This window comes from Ursus arctos, unplaced genomic scaffold (genome assembly GCF_023065955.2).
Source record: "Ursus arctos isolate Adak ecotype North America unplaced genomic scaffold, UrsArc2.0 scaffold_3, whole genome shotgun sequence".
Taxonomy (NCBI): domain Eukaryota; kingdom Metazoa; phylum Chordata; class Mammalia; order Carnivora; family Ursidae; genus Ursus; species Ursus arctos.
Genome location: NW_026622985.1, coordinates 76,834,876 through 76,847,665, shown reverse-complemented (window position 1 = coordinate 76,847,665; position 12,790 = coordinate 76,834,876). Strand labels below are relative to the sequence as shown.

Sequence of the window (12,790 nt, the reverse complement as noted above, 5' to 3'; positions counted from 1 at the left end):
TAAAAATGTTCAGAAATGAAAAATGTACCATATTAATCAGGGTTCTCCAGAATAATAGAACTAGAACTACATACATACATACACATTCTAATCCCACCATCTAATATAAACATATATAATATATATTAGAGCATTATATATATATATTATACACACACACACACACACATATATATATATATATATATATAGTCCCACCATCTGCTGTCTGCCAACTGAAAACTCAAGAAAACCAGTTATATAATCCCAGTACTAGTCCAAAGGCCTGAGAATGAGTGAAGCCAATGATGTAAATCCCAGCCCAGGGACAGGGGAGGACAGTATCCCAGCTAAATCAGGCAGGCAGTAAGGGGGCAAGTCCTCCTTGTTTGTTCTAATCAGGCCCTTAATGGATTTGATGAGGCCCACCCATCTTAGGGAAGACAATCTGCTTTACTGAGTCCAGGGATTCTAATGCTTAATTTCATCCAGAAACATCCTCACAGACATACCCAGAAATAATGCTTAATCTGGGCGACCCATAGCCTAGTCAAGCTGACACATAAAACTAACCATCAAACATAGCTTTTAATATTTGATATATCCTTTGATTTCCACTCAGTAGGCATAAACCAGGTTTAAGTCATTTTGCATATATAGAAAGTAAATGTATTCTTTTGAGCCCCACACATCATCCAAGCCATTTATGGAAAAAGTATATGATACTCTAAGTCTCAGAAGATTCAATATATCACTAAGGGAAGGATGCCTTTAGTTCTTCCTCAAGAGTGAATTAGATGATATTTTACTTCGAGAAAGAAAGAAAAAAATTAAAACAACAGCAATCTACTGATACCAGTACAACACCAAACAGCCTTATTTCTTTGTAGTTTTAAAAAAATAAAACATTTGTTTTGGCTTCAGAAAGACATATTTCATTGAGGTTGTTCTACTTAAAAAAAAATGCAGGATTACATGAATGTGATCATTATCCTGAGAAGTCTCCCTAGACTACGAGTTAGAATCATGGACTGTGTGACTACAGATACAATGTTCTATTCAAACAGAAAGATATTCCAATAAAAATATTTTCCTGTCCTTCATAATGTTTGATAATCTCACCTATGTGACTGACAAAGGAACTTTGGAAGTTTTGCAATAACTTCATAGATCTCAATAAAACAAAACTAACTCATTTTTTTCCTCCTTACAATGTTTTCCCATATTCCAGACTTTGTGGTTTTGTTGTTCCTTTTTTTTTTTTTAATCCCAAGGAAATTAGGGGTGTGTGTGTGTGTTTTGTAGGTGGTGTTTCTTTGTGTTGTTGTTGTTGTTGTTATTGTTGTATATACAGTATCATTTTCAAGGTCTTTCAGCTTGCCTTCTCCATTGGTCACAGTCATCTTACGCCCAAAGTGGCGTTAGAGCCTTTTAATTCCATTATATAGGCTATTAAAATGAAGCAATCAAGGAGAACTGGTTGCAAGTCCAAGAGAAGTGGTGAAAATCATATGCAACTAATTCTTTGGCTATTTGAAATGACTATAAAAGATAATGGATATGTCAGCAGACAATTAGATCAGCAGTGCGAAGAAAAGAAATTACAATACAGGAAAAAACTTAAATATAAAGCAATTGTTAAAAGGAAAAAAAAAAATCCCTTCAGTTGGTCCTTTGGAAACATCCCCTCACACATCCAAGTTTGACTTGAATATATTTCTTTTCAAATTCTGTCAAACTAGTGATTAAATCTACAAGTATACAGATTATTTGGAATGTTTTAAAAGCTAGGGCCATTTGATTAAAAAGCTCCCTAGAAGCAGTGGAGCCTCTAAATGATGGGAACTATTTACATAATTAAAATATTCTACCTTTACCGAGGATATTAAGTGTTCCCGAATTTACATAAACTTTCATTTTATTTATCTGCGTGCTTTGAAAATCCCTGTTACAAAACTGAATTTAGAAGTAGTTACAAATGATAAGGAGGAAACGAGAGATTATTTCTTTGGCCGTATCTCAACTTCAGTATCTTAAACGCTGAGGGACTCTGATCTCAGCTCGACTTACATTAGCAGAAAATGAAAAGACAGTTAACAGTTAAAAATCATCATTTCAGAGCTTTGTGTTCAGAGAAGATGCTAAAGAGTAACTTCCGTGTTCACCCTCTGCCTGTTCAGCACTTTGGTGTCTGTCCCTGCAAGTGTGTACGATTCCCATGCGCTAAATAAGGCTGAATTTAACAACAGGAAGAATTCAGTTTCACACATTGCTAAGTATGAAAATCGTGTTCCATAAATGAACTGCACTGCTAGCTCATGTTTCCTGGATGAAAGAGTGGATGATTGATGATGAAATGGACTAACAATTTGAAAGTAAGTGCATATAATGGAAAGAGTTGGTACATGGCTGTTTCTCACCAATGTGTAACTGCCTGGGGATAACACAGAAATTGCCTTTTGCTTGATAGTATAAATTTTAAATCAATCTCCTTTAGTTAATCAGAAGAAGAGAGCCTGGTCTGGCTCCTGCCACAGCCTTTATGTTTGTTATTAACTTTGCTCACAGAATTTATGATTTATTTATTTTTTTAATAACCAACTCACACAGCATACGCTGATGGAGCAGGTATGATTTAAGTTGTGGGAGATTTGCAGCTTATATTTTATAGAGGATTATGTATCCCCTAGAAATGTCATGTTATTTTCAAAAGCATTCACCAATATTATGTAAAACAATTAGCCACATTTAGAAAAATGTGAATAAAAAAACTGGTTGTGATAATATATCAGCTTTAGTACAGAAAATATATCAAACAGAATCCAAAAGATATATACTTTGGACAATCAGAGTACAAAATGGAGGGTTTCTGTACTCTATACCTACTTAAGTTCTCCTTCCCCTGCCAGGCACATTATTCAATTTTCATTGGTAAACTTCCTTGACACACATAGTGTTAAACCTTTGCTCTGTGGACCTCCAACAACGGGGGGTCAAACAGGAGGTCCAGAACTTGCCCTCACATGATCCAACCTCTAATCTCTCCTCTCTCTCCCACCTTTTCCCGAATTCTACTATCTGTTTGGAATCATCAGGACTAAACTAATTGTAATATTTTTATATCAAACACCACAGGAAGCTCAGGCCTCCAGGTTATTTCTCATTCTCCAGATTTCAAATCTCAGAACACTCTATAGCCTTTTTTCTACCAACTTTTCCCTTTCACCACTCCTAAAATTTTTTGCTTTGGTCTCTAGAAGTCACCATATCCTCAAATTCTCTGAGTATTCTCATCACTTTCTTGTTCTGACCAGCCTTTCCACACAGCTAGTTCAATTGTTCTGTCTCCTTACCTTCTCCAACCACTGGACCTGGAGATGTGGTAGATATGCTTGTTCTGTTTGGCACTTCCAACATAGTCTCTTCTCTTCTCTGAAGACCCACAGCCTAAATGACTTGAGTCCCTTTTTCTCATTCCTTGAAGATTTGATACCTGAGTCACTATTACTCTTCAAAACTACCTCTTTTTAATCTTTAGTTAAATCCACTATGAACACTGCATAGAAAACAAGTAGATTACTAGGGGCCCCTCCCTGTCATCACTTTCCACCAGGAGATTATTCTCTCACACACACTAGCATCAGAAAGGATGTTTATTCTAGAGAAATTCTACCAAGAAGGCTCTGGACTAGGAAATAAATGGAATAGATGGAGGCAGAGAGTTGTAAGTTAGGTCTTTGCTACTCAAAGTTGTTGTCTATAGGCTCAGGGGTTGAGATCGTCTGGGATTCTGTAAGAAATTGAAAAACTAAGATCCCACACTACACCTATGGAATCAGAATCTATATTTTGCCATGTATTTATATGCATTTAAAGTTTAAGAAGCAATGACTTATGGTATTAATTAAAAGAATGTGGCAATCTAGTTTATATTCACCAGGCAAGCCCTAGAGCAAAGATTTCTCACACTGATTTTTCAAGGAGATGTCCTGTGGCAGAGATAGCTAGTGACCATCAAAATTAATACTCCTCCTACAGACTAGAGTTGTCACAGGGAAGCAGTTGCCTAGCCTGAGACTGTATTTCCCAGCTGCTGGCAAGAATATCCTGTCCCCTTCAAAGGTCCTTCCAGCTGAACTAAGAAACAAATAGACATGAGACAGTTTAACAGGAAAACATCAAATTTAATAGCATATGTATGGAGAATCTACACAGACATGAAATTTCAAAGATAGGCAAAATAGGTCTATATGTCATCCTGAACAAAGGAGAAGGGGGTAGGTGCTGGGAAAGAGGGAGGAATGAAATCTACATGGCAATAAGAAGAAGAACAGGTGTTTGGTAGTCAGATGCTTGCCTTACCACACAGAGGGGCCATTCAGATAAAATTTATCTCTGCCAATAACTCTTATTCTGGGAAAGACCCCCAACCTAGGTTCTTTTTTTTTTTTTTTAAGATTTTATTTATTTATTTATTTATTTATTTATTTATTTATTTATTTATTTATTTGACAGAGAGACAGCCAGTGAGAGAGAGAACACAGCAGGGGGGGTGGGAGAGGAAGAAGCAGGCTCCCAACAGAGGAGCCCGATATGGGACTCGATTCCAGAATCACTGGGATCACGCCCTGAGCCGAAGGCAGACGCTTAACGACTGCGCTACCCAGGCGCCCCATCCCCAACCTAGATTCTTAGATGTAGTTAAGGGAGGGGAAAAAGTTTCTCTTGAGCCTGCAGGGTTTTGATTGCCTTTAGCTCAAACGATCTTCATGCCAAAGTGGCCCATCTTGGGGTAGCCTGCTCTTGGCCCCTACATTGCCTACTCCGCACTGAACTAGTTCTTGCTACTGTAGTTCGAGCAGATATGATGGGTATCACTTCCAAGCCAAGGATTTAAAAAAATAATGTGCTCTAAGCTTCTCTTTCCCTATCTGCCATCTGGGTACTTCAGGACTATGGGATGAGTAGGAAAGAGAGTCTGTGGTTCTGAATCTGTATAAAGAGAAAAATCACCCATTAACCAGAAGGGTGAAAAAAAAATTGTGTTTGAGTCTTAACACATTTTTTAAAAGATTTTATTTATTTGAGAGAGTGAGAAGGCATGAGCAGGGGGAGGGTCAAGAGGGAGAGGGAGAAGCAGACTCTCCATCGAGCACAGAGCCCAAATGCAGGGCTCGATCCCAGGGCTCAATCCCTGGACCCAGAGATCATGACCCAAGTCAAAGTCAGATGCTTAACTGACTGAGCTACTCAGGCACCCTGAGCCTTAATACATTTTAGAGTCTACTTGTTACAGAAGCTAGCCATGTTTTATCTAGTACAAATTCCCAACTAAACATGTGGGTATATATCTGATCAACTTATGGTGAAGCTCAGAGAAACAGTGAGTTCTGTACAAGGTTTCCAGTTACCATTTTAGTGTCCTACCCTTAACTATGAATAGGCAGTAAATATCACCAAATATTTGAGAAGAGCCTCTAAAGCTTCTAAAAGACAAATAGGAAAATGGAACAGAAATCATTAACACTAAGAAAAGCAAAGAATTATACAATAAAGAAAAGGTAATTGGAGTACATTACAGGATTTATGTGAACAATATCAACAAAGTCACAATAATGTAAGCAGGAAACATTGGTTTGACAAATAATTGTAATATAACTATACTGGGAGACAGAGGAAGGAGAGTGTGAGGAGATGGGAATACAGGAAAGATAAGTCCTCATCTTCCAACTAAAATTATGTATTGTTTACATTTGAAAAATCAAGAATAGCAAGTATTTCATTTGTGTATATAGGACTAATTACAAAAATTTGCAGTGAAGGAGTCAGAATGTCAGGCTCTGCAGAGCAGAAATCTGGGTTAAGAAGAGGCACAGACTGAAGGCAAGTTTGTGGTTTTAAGACTTACAGGGCATTTTAATTCTTTAAATTATGCACATGTATAAATGAGAAAAATAGGGGCGCCTGGGTGGCACAGCGGTTAAGCGTCTGCCTTCGGCTCAGGGCGTGATCCCGGCATTATGGGATCGAGCCCCACATTAGGCTCCTCCGCTATGAGCCAGCTTCTTCCTCTCCCACTCCCCCTGCTTGTGTTCCCTCTCTCGCTGGCTGTCTCTACCTCTGTCGAATAAATAAATAAAATCTTTAAAAAAAAAGAAATGAGAAAAATAAAAGTTAAATTAAAAAGAAAAAACCAATATGGGGTGCCTGGGTGGCTCAGTCAGTGTCAGTTAAACATCTGACTGATTTCAGGGTTGTGAGATCGAGTGCTGAGTCAGGGTTGATGCTGAGTGTAGAGCTTACTTAAGATTCTCTCTCTCCCTCTGCCCCTCCCTGCCCACTTTTGCACTCTCTCAAATAAATAAATAAATAAACAAACAAACAAACAATGTGAGGATTATTTTTTTCTGTTCTAATTCAACCTGGTAGCATTACACTTTATTTGAATTAGTTAATTCTACAGTTCTGTATTCTTCTGCCATCCCATTCTACCTATCACTATATTTTGTCAATTTAAAGATGAGAGTCTATATTTCATTGGAATGCTTGTTTGTTAAATTGGCACATAAGTGATCCACTGAAGATAGGTGTAGAAATGAGGAATCTTCATTTATTCAATTGAAAGTATTGCTTTACCATAAGTATTATAAGTTACCTCTACAATGATGCATTTTTAAAAAGATTGTATTTATTTATTAGAGAGAGAATGAGAAAGCACAAGCAGGGGAGAGGGAGAAGCGGCCTCTCCACCAAGCAGGGAACCTGACATGGGGCTCGGTCCCAGGACACTAGGATCATGACCTGAGCTGAAGCCAGACACTTAGCCAACTGAGACACCCAGGTGACAACAGTGCATTTTATTTTCTAGTTAAGTTACTAAAACTTTCAAATAATGGAATTGCATTTGTAAACTGTGACTGTTAAAGTAGGTAAGAGGAGATAAAAAAATTAAATAATAAAATCTTACCATACAAAACCCTGAACAATGTACTTCAACAGTCTTCAAGTCACATATACCATTTTGGACCCCAGCAAAACAAACTTCAATGGTGGGGCTCCAAATCAAAATTCGAATAGAGTAATTAAACAAACTAGGAAATATCAAGTTTAAAACACCAATGCTGTCTCCCTCAGATTCCTCTTGGAAGTCCTTACTCAATTCCTTACATAATGCAAACTTCTTTTATATATAAAAATATGTAGGCCAAAGCTACAAGGCAGAAATAGTTAAGTGACAGAAAAGGCCGAACCAGAAGAACCCAGTTCTAAAACAGCCTATTTCCAAACTGAAAGTGAAATTTGGAGTCAGAATACTCATTGTTATAATTGACACATTTGTTATTGAATACCCAAGAAATATTCCAAAAAATTCATATAATCACTTTACATTATAACTATAGGGGCTATGGGTAGGCCACCCCAAGATAAGCTACTTTGACAAGAACGTTATTTTGAGTTAAAAGCAATGAAAACCCAGCAGATGTAGGAAAAGTGCTACCTCCTCCTCAACTGCCTACCTGGACCAAGAGGAGAGCTATTAACAGATATTCCTCTTTACCTAAGAAACTTATTTGCTTAACAGGGCAACCTTTACTCTCTAAACTCTTCCTCTAGATTTCCTGCTAATAGTCTTCTTCCCCTTTGAATCCTCAGACCCCTACCCCTCTCCCTGGTTCAGGATGTTAGGTAAGCCTCATGTTGCCTGCCTTTGGAATTTCATGTCTATGTGGATTCCCTTTACATATGAAACTAAATTTTATTTTCTCCTGTTAATCTGTCTCATGGCAATTTGATTCTAGTTCAGCCAGAAGGATCTTGAAGGGCAGAGAAAATTCTTCCTTCCCAACATGACCATGTTTTTTTTCCACCAAAATTACTAGCACCATATGAAATGCTCCTGCTAGTGTAGAATACAAATTTCCAACAGATTTACTGACAAAACGTGTTGATGTGCGTGTTATAGGGTGACTCCTGTTTTAGATCATAAAAATGAACATTATTTCTCAACTTCAGTCTGATCACAAAGGGTAAACCCAAATATAGGAGCAGAGATTGAAAGCAAACTGAGAGTGATTCACTTCACCCTTGTATTTTAAAGACTGCAGCTTCAAAAAACAAAGACCTCCTATGCAGTAATTATATTTTGTCACTTTACATAATAATATAGCTTGCAGTCTACTTCTGTTTTCTCAATCACCTGGAGATTGCAAATTGTTCTTGCAATTATCTGATTTTCTATCTAACTGGGACAGAGTTTTTCAAACTGTGAGGCTGATCACCCTGGGGAGACTTGAGTCTTTTATGAGGATGTGAAAGCCAGCCCAAGGAGAAGGATGGTATATTTCCCTGCTCAATAATTATTTTCACTAATGGCTGAGAAAGCAAAAGCATTCAATTAGGAATTTGGGGGTACATTTTATTTCTGTTGGATTAAGTATATCATTTCTCTTCTACATTGTGTCATCGAAAGATATTTATGTATTTCATTAGAATTAATACACTAAGGAGTAAAAGATATAATTTATTTTAGTCATCAGATTAATAATTGTCTGCTAGTCACATTTCAGAGTAGGAAGAAATGCAAAAAATTTCAATAACTCAGAGGGAAAAGGGGGTTCTACTTTCTTTATAACTACCCTATATATACTCAATGGAAATTTTGATAATTGTATCATTTATGAGATGTTATAATATTCTAATTTCTTTTTGACCTAATAAGTCATTGTCTATCCCTCTTATTATATGTCCCTTCACAAATGAGGAGTATTAAAACATTGCAGAATATTCTGCATGCCAATGATTTTAGAATGAGATTGTAGAAGAGCAGAATACACCACCCCAAAATACGCCTCTTTGGTTTGAGGATTATTTTTGGCTGATTATATTTAAGAAATAGACATCAGAGAAGCTCTAAAAAGTGAGTAGAAGTTACCATTTTGTAAGGAACATTTACATTTGTAAGTGTGTCTCCTTCTCTGTACCAGGAAGAGGAAGATGACTCTATACCCCTCTAGAATGTCTTATCAATGGAGAAGGTAGCAGCTTAAATCTGCATCATGACTACATACCCTTGTTTACAGTGCTTTTCCTGACAACCTACTATAACTGGCTCCTCCACACAATCTTTTATCTTTAGTTGAAAATGGTACTTAATGAGGTGGCTTGAGCTGTTTTAGGGAGTTACTCAGTTTTCCTGGGTATCTCCCATGTATATAGGATGCATACAATGTTATTAAACTTTGGTTTGTTTTTCTCCTGTTAATCTTTTTATTAAAGGAGATGTCTCAGTTAAACACAGAAGAATAAGAGAAAATTCTTTTCCTCTCCCACGAGATTACAGAAAAACTATTTGCTGCCTAGAGTTTAGCCACCCGTGAGGCAGGGTGCAGAATCAGAAGTAATAGCGCTACTGAAGAATAAATTTTCTCCAAACCCAAGCTCTATATCACTGAAAAACCCTCATAGTTCAATAGCTGATCTATTCCCTATAATTGGCATAAATTATTATTATTTGCAAATGGAATAACCCTAGAAATAAGATACATGTTATGTCTTATCTCTACGTTAATTAACCAGAAGTCTAACTTATATTTTTGACAAAAGAATTCTTCTGTTAGTACTACCTCCATTCCATATTTTTCTGGAATGAACACTCCTGTATTTGTTTATACAAAACTATCTTTCTTTATTAACTCCACATGGTCTTCAAAGATAATCAGGAAAGTGTAGAAAATATAACAATAATAAATTAACCACTCTTGACATTTTAATATATTTCCTAATAATTTTGTTTATATTTTCTAAAAAGAAATCAATTTTATATTCTGCTTATTGTCCTGCTTAACATTATTTTCTATGAATTTCTAAATATATGCAATTCAAAAGCATATCAGACTTCCAGGACAAAGCGGGGAGCAAGATAATTCTAAGCTCACCTCATCCCAAGAATGCACCTATAGCATCCACATCATTGTAAATAACCCAGAAAACCACCTGAAGACTAGCAGAACAGACTCTCTGCAGTTACTCATAGAGAAGAGGCCATATTGTAAACAGTGGAAAGGCAGAGATGAGGTTGGGAACCAACTGACTCACAAAACTAACCACAGGAGGGAGGGCCACCCAAAGCCAAGAGAAGGGAGAGGAGCAGACCCCACCCCAGGCACCCAGGCACAGGGATCTGTACCTGTGAGTAGATGAATCACCATAACATTTGGCTTTGAAAACCATAGAGGCTTAACCACATGAGTTTTTACAACCAAGGGGGTGAACACCAGAAACTTAAAAATCAGCAAGCTCCACTCTGGGAGAGTAGGAAGGTGATAGGAAAATGAGCCCCTACCTTAAAGAGACAGAACAGCAAACAATCCTGCTGATACACAACATAAAAGCAGCAGTTTGAAAAATGCCTGGGATGCACAGGAAGATTTATTTACTAATCTTAGAACGTGCACTGGAGGGGCAGGGATCTTTAGGAGAATTCTCAAGAACTAAAGAGCTGTCAGGCACCTTTCCCTCCCCTCCACCCCCAAGCCTAGATACATGGACTCCTATGGGAACCAGCAGGAACACCTAGCTTGCTAACAGCATACCCCACCCCTGTGCTCCTCTGAAGATCCACCCCCTCAAATCCACCATCAGAAGTTCTCCAAAGCAGCTACAGGTCTCCTCCCACAGCAGACCAGCTGAAACCTTGCTTTAGCAAATGCCAACTCCTATATTCTCCTATGGACTTGCCCCATCCAACCTGCCCATAGGAGTCCATCCAAAGGGGCACCAGAAGCCTGACATTGCGAAAGCAGCCATGACAGTATCCAGGGCCATTCCAAAGTGATTCCTGTACTGAGGAGAGGGAAAGATAACCACGCACACCAGCTCCACTATGGCCCCAGCAGTGGGCTGAGGGCAGACATCTGGTCTCTCAACAGACAATACACGGGGAGTATTCTGCAGTTTGGTGCTACTGCATCCCTAGCAAACACCTGGTCTGACCAAACTCAAGTCCAAGATAGCCCCAGGCCAGTCCATTAACATAGGGACCAAACCCTGCCACAAACAGGCAAACAGAGCCACTGCAGACAACTGAAGTAAAGGCAAAGGCAGCTCAGCTGCAAAATAGGGCACATGCGACACACATAAGAGATACTCCTGAACCACCAGTTTCCGGTGAACAGGGGATACTGTACTGCAGGACACTACAGGATCTCTTCTTGCTAAGTCCACTACTTTCAACAGCAGGAGACAAAGCTGATTTTTTAGCACGTAGAAGCAGACATAAAAAGTAAGACCAAATGAGGAGACAGAGGAATATGTCCCAAATGAAAGAACAGGACAAAAGCACAGTACGAGAGCTAAATGAAATGGCAATAAGCAATATGCCTGATAGGAAACTTAAAATAACGGTCATAAAGACAGTGGACTTAAGAAAAGACTAGAGAATCTCAATGAAACTCTCAACAAAGAGATAGAAAGTATAAAAATGAACTAATCAGAGATGAACTAATAACTGAAATTAAAAATACACTAGAGGAAACAGTGGATTAGAAGAAGCAAAAGAATGGATTAGCAACCTGGAAGCTAGAGCAATGGAAAGAAATCTAACTGAACAGGAGAAAGAAAAAAAGGAAAAGAAAAAATGAGAATATATTTAGGGAACTCAACAACACTATCAAGCATAATAGCTTCACATTATAGGGATCCCAGAAGAAGAAGAGAGAAAAGAGGGCAGAAAATTTATTTGAAGAAATAACAGCTAAAAACTTCCCAAATCTGGTGAAGGAAACAAATATCCATATCTAGGAGGCACAGAGAGCCCCCAACAAGATCAACCCAAGCAGGTCCATACCAAGACACATAGTAATTAAAATGTCAAAAAGTAATGATAGAGAGAGGGTTAAGATGGTGGAGGAGTAGGGGACCCCCTTTTCAGCCTTTCCCTTGAATCAAGCTGGATAGGTAACAGACCAGCCTGAACATCCATGAAAGCAGACTGAGATGCAGGAAGATACATCTGGATCTCTACAAATGAACACCTCCAGCGCTGAGTATTGAGGTACTAAGCGGGGAGCCGTGAAACTGCGCACAGATATCGGAAGATAAATGGAAGGGGGAGGGAGCTGCCACGTTCGGGCGCCGGGAAGCGGTAGCCACCTGCACGGGGGAGCTGACGGACTGGCTGACAGCACCCCCGAGAGAGCGGACTGGGACCGTGAGCTGGGGAACGCGCCACCAGACTGAAACGGAGCTCCGGTGCGCTCACTGGAAGCAGACTGAGACCGTGAGCTCCGGGAGCGTGCGGGGGCGACTGGCGGTGTTAGAAACACAAAGGACAGAGACGCACCGGCCCTGGAAGTGAGGGCTGGGACACCGGGTGTGGGGCGCACATCCCGGGACACTGCAGGGTTGAGCAGCACCAACAGAAACAGAGTTAAAGTGGCCAGAACATCAGTGGAGAACGGTCCGTGATCCCTCTGTTCTGTGACAGAGGCTGAGATTGGCCACTGCTGCTCTGACTCTCAGAAGAGGCACAGCAAATCGCCAGGGAAAACAGTCAGAGAACAAAAGCCTGGAAATACCAGCTCACAGGGTGCCCATCCCCATCACCCGTCGCAGGGGACACGGAGACTCTACCCAAACAGGGTTGCCTGAGTATCGGCACGGCAGGCCCCTCCCCCAGAAGACAGGCTGAAAAATCAAGAAGCCCACATCCCTAAGATCCCTATAAAACAAGGGCACATGGCCTGGGTCCCGGTCAATAATTTGGGCTCTGGTCAACCCTGCACCCTCTCCTCATCAGAATGATGAGGAGAAA

General features: G+C 39.4%; 1 long non-coding RNA gene across 1 annotated transcript in view; it reads right to left on the bottom strand.

Moving 5' to 3' along the window:
• Nucleotides 1-12,790, bottom strand: part of LOC113263655 (uncharacterized) — a 292,192-nt gene that overhangs the window by 94,102 nt on the left and 185,300 nt on the right. The gene's annotated exons all lie outside the window — the stretch shown is intronic.